Source organism: Glycine soja, chromosome 20, assembly GCF_004193775.1.
Source record: "Glycine soja cultivar W05 chromosome 20, ASM419377v2, whole genome shotgun sequence".
Lineage (NCBI taxonomy): Eukaryota > Viridiplantae > Streptophyta > Magnoliopsida > Fabales > Fabaceae > Glycine > Glycine soja.
In genome coordinates, this window is record NC_041021.1 from 39,247,384 (window position 1) to 39,261,868 (window position 14,485).

A 14,485-nucleotide genomic window follows, 5' to 3' on the forward strand; every position below is an offset into this window, starting at 1 on the left:
CACTACCCATCATTAATTCCACTTTTCTAGGCAGAGTGGGACACGTGTCACGCTAGGAAGTCGGAGGGAAATCTGATTTGATTGATTTTTGACAATTGATTATTATTATATTGTTTTTCCCTTTTTAAAGTGAAACTCCATAAATAGCGCAGAGAACCCCAGAAAAACCCCTTCAGTTCCTTTGCTTCAAAAACCCTTCTTCTTCTAGCTCGTATCTTCTACCTCCTGCGAAACCTTCTTATTTTCAGATATTCATATCAGCTTGTTACTCCTTTCATCATCATCCTCACCGTATTTCTGAACCTTGCAACTGTTCTCCGTGAATCCAAGCTTTTACTCACTGATTCTACCAGTTACCAAACCCTTCGCAAGAATCATCCCATTTCAGATTTCTTACGATGTCGCAAGGGCAATCCATTCCGTTTGCTGGGAAATGGCAACACTTTACAGTCAGGAATGATGGAGAAAAGGTGGTTCCAGAACCACATGGTGACGCCGAACAAACAGAAACCTGGGAATCAGAGGTGATGATCCCTTTTGCAGTGGAAAAAACGGTTTACGCTTTTGGTGGACCCCTGCCAGACAAAGCATCACTTTCGAGTAAAATGAGTAAGGTATTTCCCTGCTACCAAACTTGCGAACCCAGGATTTTTGATAGTGAGCCTTACAACTTTAATTGTTTAAGCAAACCCAACAAACTCTTTCGATCCGCCCCGTCAATAGCCCATAGGGATTACCTGCCTTGGCTTGATCGAGTCGAACAAGCGTATGAGGATTTCTGGAAGACATATGGCATCTTTGATTTGATACAATTTTCTCGATCTGGTCCTGAATATCGACCAGAAATGCTGATAGCAGCTATGCACTTTTTCGAATCTTCTACCAACACCTTTCAATTTAAGTGTGGCATGATGACCCCTACTCTCTTAGATGTGGCCGCCCTCACAGGCCTTAGGCCTAGCGGAGAAACTTACGACCCCACTAATTCTAGTGATAATATCAAGCTAGTATATAAGGAGAACACCTTTTCCAAATATATAGCTGAACACAAAGGACCAGTCGAAGAGGAGGTCTCTGATGAAGAGCACGTAGCCTTCTTAACCCTGTGGCTATCTCACTATGTCTTCTGCACGAAATCCTTGCAAGTAGCCAAAAGATTTATTCCAATGGCATTACAAATTCATGAAGGTCAGAACTTTGGATTTGGACGCCTCTTGTTAGCAGTACTATACGAATCACTTGGTGAGGCATGCGATGATCTGAAGAAATCGAAGGATGGGTCTTCCTTCTTAGTGTCTGGGCCCATGTGGCATCTCCAGTTGTGGCTAAATGCCACTTTTGAACAGGAAATGGGATTAATAATCCCACAAGATTATGCTGAAGAAGTTGCAAATCGTTCGATCGAAGGCCAGAGAGCACTTCGACTAACGCCCAAAACCTTGGATCCAAGCTCACAAAAGTTGTTCCTAAAGTATATGAAGATTTTCCTGAGTTTTGACAAGTTTCTTCCCCAACATGCTCCATTCATTAGTCGAGAAGTTGGCCCGGCCTGGTTCACTGACTATTTCCCTACTGTCGATCCGGACAATGAAGAAGAGGTGAACGAAATATGGTCATTTTACTTGAATCCACAGATCCTGTCTTGTCGTACAGGTGTTCAATCGAACTATTTAGGCCTGGTTGGATACCAGCCTAATTTGGTTTCAAGACAATTTGGCCTCTCGCAAATTCGTCCTAAAAGCTTGTTCGAAGATCCTCAAGACGTCATAAGAGGGGCCAATCTTTCGGAAAAGACCTTCAAGAAGTTTTTGAAGATTTCTCTTAATGAAAATTATAACCTGCATCCTTTTGAGTTCAACCATTCCCACTTTTGCACCATGGGGTTTGTTACCTGGTGGGAAAAATACTATTCGACCCGTTTGGTTGGAGACACTACTATCATGATCTCCAGGCTTGAGAGTGGTTTTGCGCAACCAACGATCGAGAATATTCGCTCAAGCCTTCAAGCTCGAGGTATTAACTTACTTTTGACTTTTCTAAATTGATATGTACTTTCCCTTTTCTAAGATTATTAATTTCAGGCAAAGCACCCATGACGAAGAGGAGTGCGGAAACGTCTCGAGCCGACGTGAGACCCAAGAAACCCACTGAGGTGAAAATCCAAGAAGAGAAACAAGAAGAGAAGGTAACTCTTCTGAACTTATCTTTTAATCTTAACGTCTTGCCTCATATTTCTTTATTTTTTCAGAGTCAAAAGAAAGATGATAGTACTGAGACCGCCACAACTTCCAAACGCTCGAAGCATGCGGGCGTCGAATTAGACGAAGAAAAAGATGCAAGTTTTATTTCTAATGTCAATATTATAGCTTTCTTTCAAGTCTATACTCTGACAATTCTTTACCCTCGTAATACAGGAAGAAGAGGAAAGACCTCTCATAAGAAAAAGAAAGTTACCTACGACTTCAACCAAATCTGTTGACCAAACAGAGGCAGGCAATTCCCAGGCTCAAATGCCTAAGAAGAAAAAGAAAGTGAAGCAGGTCGAGCCTGAACCTTCTGTGACTGTCGAGGGTGGTGAGCCAGCCAAGAAGAAAAAGAAAAAGACCAAGTCTTCAAAAGAACAAGGTGACAATCAACCCGTTGACGTCCCACCACCTTCGACCGATATTGACGGCACTGAAGTAGAAGCTGCTCCTTCTATTGCTGAAATGGGCAACCCTGTCGAGCAACCGAACTCACCACAAGAACAACCTGCCGTCGAGGTATCATTCTCTTAATGTGATTTTAATCATAGCTTATACGAAACTATTTGTTAACCTTTTTCCATGACAATTCGAATCAGGTACAACAAAATGTTTCTGCAGAAGAAATACCCTCATGTGCTCGAACATCTCCCGCTCCTGAGGCGGATGCAGTGAATGTTGAGGAATGGGGTGAAGGTCAAGGCATTGGATCCAGTAGTCCTCATGGTTGGGCAGAGGTCAATGACCCTCATGAGCCGAACCAGTCAGATAACACCATTCCTCATGAATCGAGTCAGAAAAGTTCATCCGAAGAAAACTTTTTCGATGAAGAGGCCATAAAAGAGGCTGAAGCTGGAGGCTCAGACATTTACCCGGTGTCCTCAACATCTAAACTTTCCGCTAGCATAGGGATCGCAGAAGACACATTCATTCAAATGCAAAATGAAGACCCTGCTGCAGCCCTTCGACTCTTGCTGAACACAAGTCAAGCCAACACCTCAAGTGACAAGATTCCTGGTGCTTCGTCCTCATCTGATGCTGAAATAAACTCTTCCGTACGCCAAGATTCTCTGCTCTTGAAGTTATCAACGGAATACGCACGGAAAGATGTGCTTAAATCCATTGAAGAGAACCCCTCTGCTGCCTTTGGGCACCTAAACTTTTTGAAGAAATTGCACAACCCCCTTACCTCTGATGAGACTCTAGGCAAAGTTATCCAAATCGAGGCCATCATTGACCAATTTGCAATTGCTGTGCAGAAAAAATGCGAAAATGGCACAAGACTAGATGCCCAGAAACAGGCACATACCCTTCTGCTCGAGAAAGCCCGAGCTGCTCAACATGAAGTCGAACGTCTCATCAAAGAGGCGAAAGAAGGGTCTTCTGAGATCAAAGACTGTGATAATAACATCTCCTCCTGGGAGGCAACTATTACGGATCTGCTGTTTCAGGTCGATGATCTAAGGCAGAAAATTGTGACAGAGCAGGCCAAACGCAAGGAACTCCAGGAGAAGGCCGCTAACTCGATCCAGAAACTGGTTGATGAAAAAGGGAGGGAAGGCCTGAAGGCCTTTAGCGCATCTCAGGCTGTAGCAGATGAGGCAAAAGTTATGGAGAGTGCTGACCAGGTCTTAACTAAAGAGATAGCCTCCTTGAAAAAGCTGTATGGGGATTTGGTCATGAATTAGTAGAACTTGTAATTTCTTTATTTCGAATTCTGTATTTCGATTCTACTTTTTTTTTTGTAATATTGACAAATGCCCTTTTGTGGCAATTTACTGTTATCGCCATTTTTATGTTTCCAGTATTTCTCTTATTCTATGCTTATTTTAACTTCGAGCAATGTTGGTTTATATTTTTTCAAATACTTACCATTTATACTCAAAGTACGTTTCTGAGGGGTTAGCTCCTCTAACTCATAAGCACCGTTCGAATAGATCTGAATTATTTTAAACGGTCCTTCCCAATTTGGGGACCATTTGCCCAAGGCTCGATCCTTACTATCCATGGGCAGGATAACCTTCCAAACTAAGTCTCCAATATTAAAAGTTTTTGACTTCACTTTCTTATTATAAGCCTTAGCAATTCTTTCTTTTTGTTTAGTCAAAACTTCTAATGCTCTTAATCTCTCCTCATCTAAATCAACCAATTCATCTGACATCATTTTCCAATAATGGTCGATTGGAATGTCCATTTGTTTTTGTGCCCTGGCTGATTGCAAATGTATTTCGACCGGAAGTACAGCATCATGCCCATAAGTCAGTCGAAATGGGGTAGTATTAGTTGATTCCTTAGGAGAATTTCTACATGCCCATAGAACCTGATCTAACGTTTTATTCCAATTTCTTGGCTTTTGGGCAATGTGTTTTTTAATCAAGTTAATTACAATCTTATTGGCTGCTTCGACCTGACCATTTGCTTGCGCGTAATATGGTGTTGAGGTTAATAATCGAAAACCAGTTTTTTGGGCAAATTCTTGCATTTTTCGTCCAGTAAAAACTGAACCTTGATCAGTGGTAATTGTTTCGGGAATACCATACCTATAAATAATATGATTTTGAATGAAACTAATTACTGCTTCCTGATCAACATTTGGCAAAGGGACTGCTTCGATCCATTTTGTAAAGTAATCGACACCAACTATGATATAACGCTGGTTCTTAGAAGAAGCAGGCTTAATTTCACCAATTAAGTCCAAAGCCCATCCTCTGAAAGGCCAAGGTTTGATTATGGAGTGTAACTCACTAGCAGGTACATGCTGTATCCCTGCATGCTTTTGGCATTCCTGACAGCCTTTAGCAAATTCTATGCAGTCTTTTAACATCGAAGGCCAATACAAACCTTGTCGAAATAAAAGCCATTTCATTTTATGGCCTGCTTGATGTGATCCACAGGCCCCACTGTGAACATGGGAAACTGCCAAGTATGCTTCTGATTCACTTAGACATTTTAGCAATACTCCTTCTGCAGTCTTTTTAAACAAATCATTTCCCATAACCACGTAATTTAAAGCCCTATATTTGACCTTTCGAGCCACATTGCCTATTGGATTTTCCAAATATTCAACAATGGACTTTCTCCAATCATTATCTAACATATTGTCAATGGCCAAAATTTGAATTTTTATTTTTTCCTGGAGATCATCCATGCTTTCATCTTCATTATTTTGTGGTGTACTTGCCCCCACAAGTTTTGGCATTGGCAATTTAGTGCTTAATGGCTCCGGTAACACCAGTTTATCTTTTATTTCGATCAACTGAGTTAACTTTTCCTTCGACATTTTGTACCCTGAAGCTATTTGGGCTAAATCATTTGCTTCTTGGTTTTCTTGTCGAGGTATATGCTCAATGTTAATGTAATCGAAATGATTCAGAAGAGAACTTGCTATAACAAAATATTTTGCTAAGTGTTCATTAACACATTTGTATTCTTGTGTTAATTGCCTCAACACTAATTCTGAATCACCCCTTATGTTAACATTTCTTGCCCCCAGGCTAATTAAAATTTCAAGGCCTGTAATTAGAGCCTCATACTCAGCCTCATTATTAGAACAAAGCCCTTTGATTTTATATTTGAATTTAGTTGGAACTTTATTGGGGGATATTATTAAAACTCCAATTCCAGTTCCATGTTTGTGTTTCGAACCATCGAAATACAAAATCCAAGGCTCTGTATCGACATAGTCTTGCGGCATTTCGATCACTGAGTGATCTACAATAAAATCTGCCACAATTTGACCCTTAACAGATTTCAAAGGCTTGTACGTTAAAGAATATTCTGTTAATGCTAAAGCCCATTTTCCAATTCTACTGTGTAAAATAGGTTTTGACAACATGTGCTTAATAATATCATAATGAGAATATACATAAACATCAACAGGCTTTATATATTGCTTAAGTTTTGCACAAGAGAAATACAAACAAAGACAAAGCTTTTCTATGGCAGTATATCTAGTTTCTGCATCATTTAGTACACGACTAAGATAATAAATCGCATGCTCTACGCCATCATCATCTTCCTGAGCCAACATGCTACCAATGGTCTTGTCAGACGCAGCAATATACAACTTCATAGTCTTGTTTCGACTAGGAGGCATTAACACAGGAGGCTTAATCAAATATTCTTTAATTTCATCGAAAGCCTTTTGATGCACTTCATCCCATTTGAATGGTTCATCTTTCTTGAGTCGAAGTAATGGCGAAAAAGTTTGAGCTTTGCCACTTAGATTCGAAATAAATCGCCTCAAGAAGTTGATTTTTCCTAGCAAAGACTGAAGTTGTTTTTTGGTCGAAGGAGGCTTCGTCTCAAGAATAGCCTTTGTCTTGTTTTGATTTATCTCAATGCCTTTTTTATGCACCACAAAACCAAGGAAATCTCCTGCACGCACACAAAAAGCACACTTTAATGGATTCATTTTTAATCCATGTTTCCTCATTCGTTCGAAAGATTGCCTAAGGTAATCCAAATGGCTATCTTCTGAAGAGGATTTGATGATTATATCATCAATATAAACTTGCATAAATGTGTCAATAAAATCATGAAACATGGAATTCATGGCCCTTTGATAAGTGGCCCCAGCATTTTTCAACCCAAAGGGCATAACCACCCATTCATAAGTGCCTAAAGCACCAGGGCATCGAAATGCTGTTTTTGACACATCACTTTCAGCAATAAATATTTGGTTATAACCAGAATAACCATCTAACATGCTTAAAAATTCGAAGCCAGCTGCTGAATCTACCAACATTTCTGCTACTGGCATAGCATATTCATCTTTAGGTGTAGCATTATTTAAATCCCTAAAATCTATGCATACTCTAAGAGTTCCATTCTTTTTAATGACAGGGACTATATTTGCTAACCATTCGACATACCTGGCAGACCTGATGAATTTACACCTCAGCAGCCTTTCGATCTCTTCCTTAATCTTGGACATGATTTCTGGTGCGAATCTTCTTGGTAGTTGTTTTACTGGTCTTTTTCCCTCCTTAATAGGTAATTTCATTTCGACCATTTCTCTGCTTAACCCAGGCATTTCGTGGTAATCCCAAGCGAAACAATCTTTAAATTCTCTAAGAAGAGGCACCAGCTTTTCTTTTAGACTTGAGGTGATATTGGCACTGATATAGGTTGGCCTTTTTATCGAGCCATCTCCAATGTCGATCTCCTCCAAAGGATCTTGAGCCTGCATCTTTGGCACCTCACTTATGGGATTTTTCTCAAAACCCAGTGGCTCATCATCATAAATACAGTCCAGTCTTCGATCCTTTGTTTCTTTGTTTTCATGATCTTCAATCTTGGCTTCAACTGCCATATTTTGTTGGGATTCAGCCTCAAGGGCCGTATTTAGTCTATTTTCGGCCATATAAGCCGTAATTCTGGCCCATGCAGTGGCCTCAAGCATATTAATCTTCATATATATTCCACCCAGTTGGTGGAATGACTCCATCTTCAGAGGAAACAGCATCAATTTCCTCCCTCTCCCATATAAACCCATGGGTAGGATGGAGTTTGACAGAGTGGATAACATTGTCACTTAGCTCGAAAACAGTCTCCTTGTCACCACAAGGTGCTATGTTAGCCAAATTTTTGTCAAAGGTTTGCAGAGTAACATTATCAACCTCTGACTTATAGAAGCTTTGATCTGCCTCTATATTTTCAACAATCCCATCCTCCCTCCAAATAATGAGTTTCTGGTGGAGAGTAGATGGCACAGCCCCAACTCCATGGATCCATTCCCTTCCTAATAGCAAGTTAAAATTAGCCTTGGACTGTACCACCAGAAATAGAGTTGGTCGAACTATACTGCCTACAGCAACATCTACTTGAATGGCTCCCAAGGAATAGCCAGTTTTGCCCTCATAATTAGAGAGCACAATGTTGTGGGCAGATAGATCAGTGTCATGTTTCCCGATCTTGTAGAGCATAGATCGAGGCATTAAGTTGACAGCCGCTCCTCCATCTATGAGCACTTTGTTGATTCCAACATTCTCAACTTTTGCCCTGATGAAAAGAGGTTTGAGATGACTTTTCATCTGAAAGTCTGGCTTTTCGAAATAAGCTAATTGTTCTTCCACACAGCCATTGTTCATAACATAGTAACATACTGGCTTTGGGTCAGCCATATCAAAATGATCGAACTCACCTTCGATCTCAGTAACCTCAGACTGGACATCATATTCAGATGGCAAGATAGATACCACACAGATGACATCAAAGTCTGGTTCAGAATCCAGTAGATCCTCATCCTCCATCTTATCTTCATCCACTGGAGGCAGGAGTCTCTCTTTTACTGGCCTCCTAGACACTTCTTTGTACTGGCTCGTTTGCAGATTCTGTTGGGCCAATTTCTTCTGACGCTAGAACCTGCGCCATTGGGTCCTCGTCATAGGATTCTTTCCTTTGTAATTGTTCCTATAAGAGTACCTATTAACCTCCTGTGGGTCAATTTGCTTCGTTCCACTCGAACCACCTACTTCCATGGCCCCTTTGTTGAACCTTATGAGTCCCTGATGCATCCATTTTTCGACCGGAACTGAACCAAGAGGAGCGAAAGTATTCATTCGACCAGACTTCTGATTACTGTTCGACTGCACCATAACCCTTTTGCCTTTATCGAAACGTTGGTTTTGCTTTGCCCCCTTGTTAACAACTTGGTATTTTTTGAGGCCCTCAGTGGCCTCCCTATCACAAACTGCACTGCAGCGAGGACAGAGCATCACACTCTTGTTTTCGAGTTTGCATCTGTTCAAGAAATCAATTAGATCCTCCTCAGCCTGAGGATACACAACCTTCATTTGTTCGTTGTAATCCTCTTCAGATATGCCCTGAATTTGCACCTGAGACAACTCCATTGCTTCGACCATCATTATTTCTTGGGACTCTGCATAGAGAGTTTCAGCAGCTTTGGATGTTTCAGCATTTGCCTGGGCAACCTTTGGTTTCTCACCAAATTTGAGCCTCCCTTCGTTAAGAGCCTTTTGAACCAAATCCCTGAAAAGAACACAACGTGAGGTTTTATGGTCAAGGAAATTATGAAATTTACAATAACCCCTTTTCCTCTGTTGTTCGATTGGGGGTACTTTTAAGCCCTTAGGAACAACAATTTGGCCATCTGTGACTAATAAATCAAATATTTCATCACATTTAGTTATATCAAATGTATAAGTTTTAGACACAAATTTATCATTTTTAGGTTCAACAGGGTTTTTTCCATTGGAAGGTCTAAGGAGTTTACAAACATAAGGAGGTCCAGGTTTTAATTCTGCTAAATCAACCTCATTGTCTTCGATATCTTCATAAATAATATCGAACTCCTGGTCACTGTCATTGGTTTCAACATATGCAACCTTTTCCTTCTTGTGGAACTTAGAATTTCTAGCCTTTTCAGCCTTCAATCGTTCGAGTTGTCGAACTCTATCAGCCAATTGAGCCATATCCCTTAAATACTGGGTATCTAATTTCTTTCTAATCGAATAGTCTAGGCCACCAGCAGCCATTTCGACTAATTCATGTTCAGGGACTTGGGTGAAACACCTTGCCTTTAAGAGTCTGAATCTGTTCAAATAATCATCAATTGATTCAGGTGCCTTACGTCGAACGCTGGCTAACTCTTTAAGGCTTATCTTAGACTGTCCCATATAGAATTGCTCATGAAAAATCCTTTCCAATTGGTTCCAATTATGTATGGAATGAGGAGGAAGGGTTGTAAACCATGTAAAAGCATTTTTAGTTAAGGAATTAGGGAAATATTTCATTCTTAAATTTTCATTATTAGCCAAGTCCCCTGCCTCGACCAAATATCTAGCAATGTGTTCGACAGTGGACTCATTTGTCTCTCCTGCAAACTTAGTAAACTTAGGGATTTTCACACCCCTTGGTAATTCTGTCTGTAACACATACTCAGATAATGGAGACACAAAATTGGGCCTGTGTAAGCCCAAGTTCAAACCATTCTGTACTAAAATTGTTTCGACCATTTGGGCCAGGTTATTCTGCCTATCGAAACGGTTTTGTTGAATATTCCCTATTACTTCATCAGCATTTTGGTTTCTATTTACCAATACTATACCAGGGTTTGGTTCGACCTGTTGGGCTGGTGGCTCTATGCGTGCCACTGGTTGTGGTGCTTGAGCCATTTGCATCCCTGGATTGTTAGACATCTGTATCTCTTGGACAGGCGCCTGTATTTGGATCTGTCGAATTGGTGGTTGCTGTATGGGTGGTGCCCCAAAAAAGTCAGCAATTCGACTTATTTGATTCGTTAACATTTGGTAACTGTCATTTGTATTTTGAATTAAGGGGTTAATGACAGTTCCTATTTGTTGTGTTAACATGTTAACCATATCATGGTTACTTTCATCCATTTGTTGTCTGAGTGACAAAACGGATGTATTGGTTAAATGTTGAGGAATTACCCTACCTTGATTACCCGCTACAGACCCTGATGGAGAAGACATATTAAGATTCTCTACATTTGGTTGAGAGTTTTGCAGCCCTGCCATCAAAGATGTAGGCATGCCATATAGAGGGTTTTGAAGCGGTCGGAAGAGACTTCCACTAGGATTCCCTAAACTGGGGTTATTCCATGGGGCAAAAGCAGACGCTGACGTGGTCGAACTTACCAACGTCATGTTGGTCATGGGAGAAGTTACCCCTGTCTGATTCATAACCGTCGAAGCGGTCGAACTTATCGTGCCAACAGTTTGGTCAGGAATTGCTCCTATGCCAGAATTTATATTGGCATTACTGACAGATGTCTGCGTTGGTTGCCCCTCCATATTTGGAAGGTCATTGTTTCGATTACTTGGGGGTGGTCTAGCCATCCTTGTACGAGTTTTAAATTCTGTTAAGTGTGGAACAGATTTCCCACTTCTTAAATGCATACAAGATCAAAACAATTAAGAGTGCAATAAACCAACAGCACTGAATAAAACTTTAACAATAATTTAAAGCAGAAGCACACAATTGACCTGTCCCACCGGGCGTGCCAATTTGTTTACGCTGAAATTTGGTAAACAATCGCTAGTCTAAGTTAATTGCTTGCGAGATCAACTAGTGAATCTCAGGAGCATGTCATTTGTGTGTTAGCATTTAAATGTAAAGCTTTGAATGTTCATCATTGCAACAAACCTTTATTGGTTCTGAGGTTTGCAGAAAGTAAAATTCTTTGAAAGAATCAAAATGCTGGAAGTAAATTGACAAGGGAAAGGTAAATTGCAGAATTTAAAGGATCAAACGAGTTCATTCGATCGAATGAACCATTTAAAAGACAAGAATTATATAAAATGAAACGTAAATTGCATTGCATTCGAAATGTAAAGTTTACAGAAACTTAAAATGGTTCACAATCATACATTCTCCTTGTGTACTCGTTTCTCTCTGCGCTGGGTACTTTGAGTATATAAGGATTTGTAGAAATGATTTGCGACCCCGAAATCTGACTAAAAAACTGCTATATATAGACATTCGAAAATAAACTGCCCTAACGGTCGAAACATTATCCTAATGCCAAGTGTCCTGCTACGTACACCTTTCATGCACATAACTGCTCCTTAGAACGGTTATCCATATCGCTCGAAGTCGAACTGATTCTGTGAAGTTTTGTCAGAAATTGCGCTAAGTCCAGAAATCTTGCTGCCTTGACTTCGATTCGACCATATGCCAGCTCGATTTGCCCAATGGTTCGAAGCCCTCTTTCTTGTCTTAGCCTTATATTTTGTAAATACTTCCTTGAACCTGTGAATCCTTTTCAATAGACTCTTCTTTCTTTTCGATTCAAACAGAATCTGACAAAATTCGTATTTAGAGCATATTTTTAGCTCATCAAAAATATGGGCTAACACTCTCACAGGATAAACACAAGTTTCAAGTGCAAGGTTTGATCCCATCACAAGGGAAGCTTAGATCCCATAATTTGGACGAGAATAGTCATGTGTTTGTTCATGTAAATATTTTTTTATGGTGAACAAATAAAAAATTATTATTAAAATAATTTTTAAGATAATTATTATAAATTTATAAAATTCAACAAATTTCTTATGTGAGTGTTGAATTAAATTTTTGGATGATATCGTTCCTCTTCCAATCCTCACCTCCCTCCCCAAAACAAAACTTAAGCATTTTAGAGTATATTTGAAAGTAGAATTTTGAAGAAAATAAAAAGACAAAATTTCCATTTTCAAAATATTTCTAATTTATTTTCTAATAAATAAAATGATAAACAATATAAATTTAACGTTCTAGTTTTTTTTATTAAGATTATGTAACTCTTAATTTTAAAATAAAAACTTGAGTTTGAATAATAAAAAAAAAACTTTGACTTTCCTTCCCTTTTTCTTCACACTTTTATTCTCAAACACGTCCTTTAAGTGTTTTTGCCTATCAAAATTGAAGGTAACAATAGCTTCGGGCATTGATTAAAAAAAAAACAATTGCTTCTGCCCGATCCACATTCAGAACAAAAAAATAAAAGCAGTTTAGATAATTATGAATTTTACACAAATGAATCAAAATGACTCCAACAGCATGAGGTTAAGGGGGTTTATTTTTTTCAATATTTGATGGTTGCAAATTGATGTCCAATATGGCTGGTACCAAATAGCCAGATGTTAGTGCTTATAGCTCAAAATAAAAGTGAAGTCCTTTTCAATCTTGTGGGTCTCCGCCATATGCATTTCAGTCCCACTTTCTCAGAAAACAAACCACACTTACAAAACATCAAAGTCCCTCTTTCGGCATATACTTGATGGCCATTCTTTCATAAATGCAAATTTACTAATATTTACTATTGTCGCAAATCGCAATACTTGTCATGTTATGGTCGTCACTCGTGAGAGTTTTTTTTTTTTTTTTTGACGTTCCACTCGTGAGAGTTTTTATTAACTAGTAACTAATAATTAAATCGCAATACTATTGTCGCAAATCGCAATACTTGTCATGTTATGGTTGTAACTAAATTTTAAGATAGCACTATGACAATTTAGCAAGTTTACTGAATACCTTGGTGCATTAGATTATAATTTTTTTTATGATGCTACAAAAATGTTTTTACTTTTTTAAAAAAGGAATATTTTTACTTATTTATGATTGTATTTTAACCGTTGATTACTTTAAGAGGAATTTTTGCAATTCTATATAAGCCTATTGATGCATTTTATTGCGTTAAATGTTGCCTCTTCTTCTTCTTTTTTTATTATAAAGATTGCCTCCTCCTCTTCTAACTAAACGAAAATATTATTATCATCATCATCACTTGTGCATCTACGTTTCTATTTTTATTATTATATTTTATTATACTAAAATTTATACATACAACAATTTTTCTTACTATACAATTATGTGAATATTTATGTATACAGATTTCTTCACTTCTTATGCCTATTTGTTTATGATGATGATCATATGGTAATTGAATATATTATTATTTTATCATTGCACGAAGTTCTACGATAGAGATATAAAAAAACTTGAATTCTATATACATTTTGATGGCTGTGTGTTTACTTTTTTATTGAATAACTTTTTTTACACTAAATTTAATATATTATAGTAATTTTTCTTACTATGCATTGCATGGAAGCATACTCTAATTAATATACAGACATTAAAAATAATAAGTTGTGCATATGTATAAAAAATATGTATAAACATAAAAAAGTAAAAAAAAAATATTATTTATCTTTTTTGAATGCAAGAAGATATATTACCTATCGATAACAATTATCATTGTTTTGCAATCATAAAGCCTTCCTTATTTTGTGTTAATATGTTTTTATAACAATTATTATAGTTATTTTTATTTATAAAATGTGTTTAAAATGCATAATTTTTGTCATATATCCTTAGTCGAATATTTTGTTTCTTCTAAGTATCCCTTAAAAAAACCACAGATAACAATTCGCAATCTTTCTTCATAACTTATTTACCTGGTGGGAGTAGGATTGTCTATGAGAATCATGAATGGGAGATGAAGCAAAGGAATGTGAATGAATATTTGTTCTAGATTTGTAGCAACACACACAGATTACTAATATAATGGTGTTGTAAATTATTTTGACAGTTGATTATCATTGTTGCCCATACATATAAAAAAAAAGTTAAGTTTAAATAAACAATTAATAAGCTTTTCCAAACAAGACCTTAATCTACAAATGAGAGTTTTGAAACTGCTAAAATTATATTTTAAATGTTAAATTATAATTTTGATATTTCTTTAATTCTTAATACACAATTTTGATTTT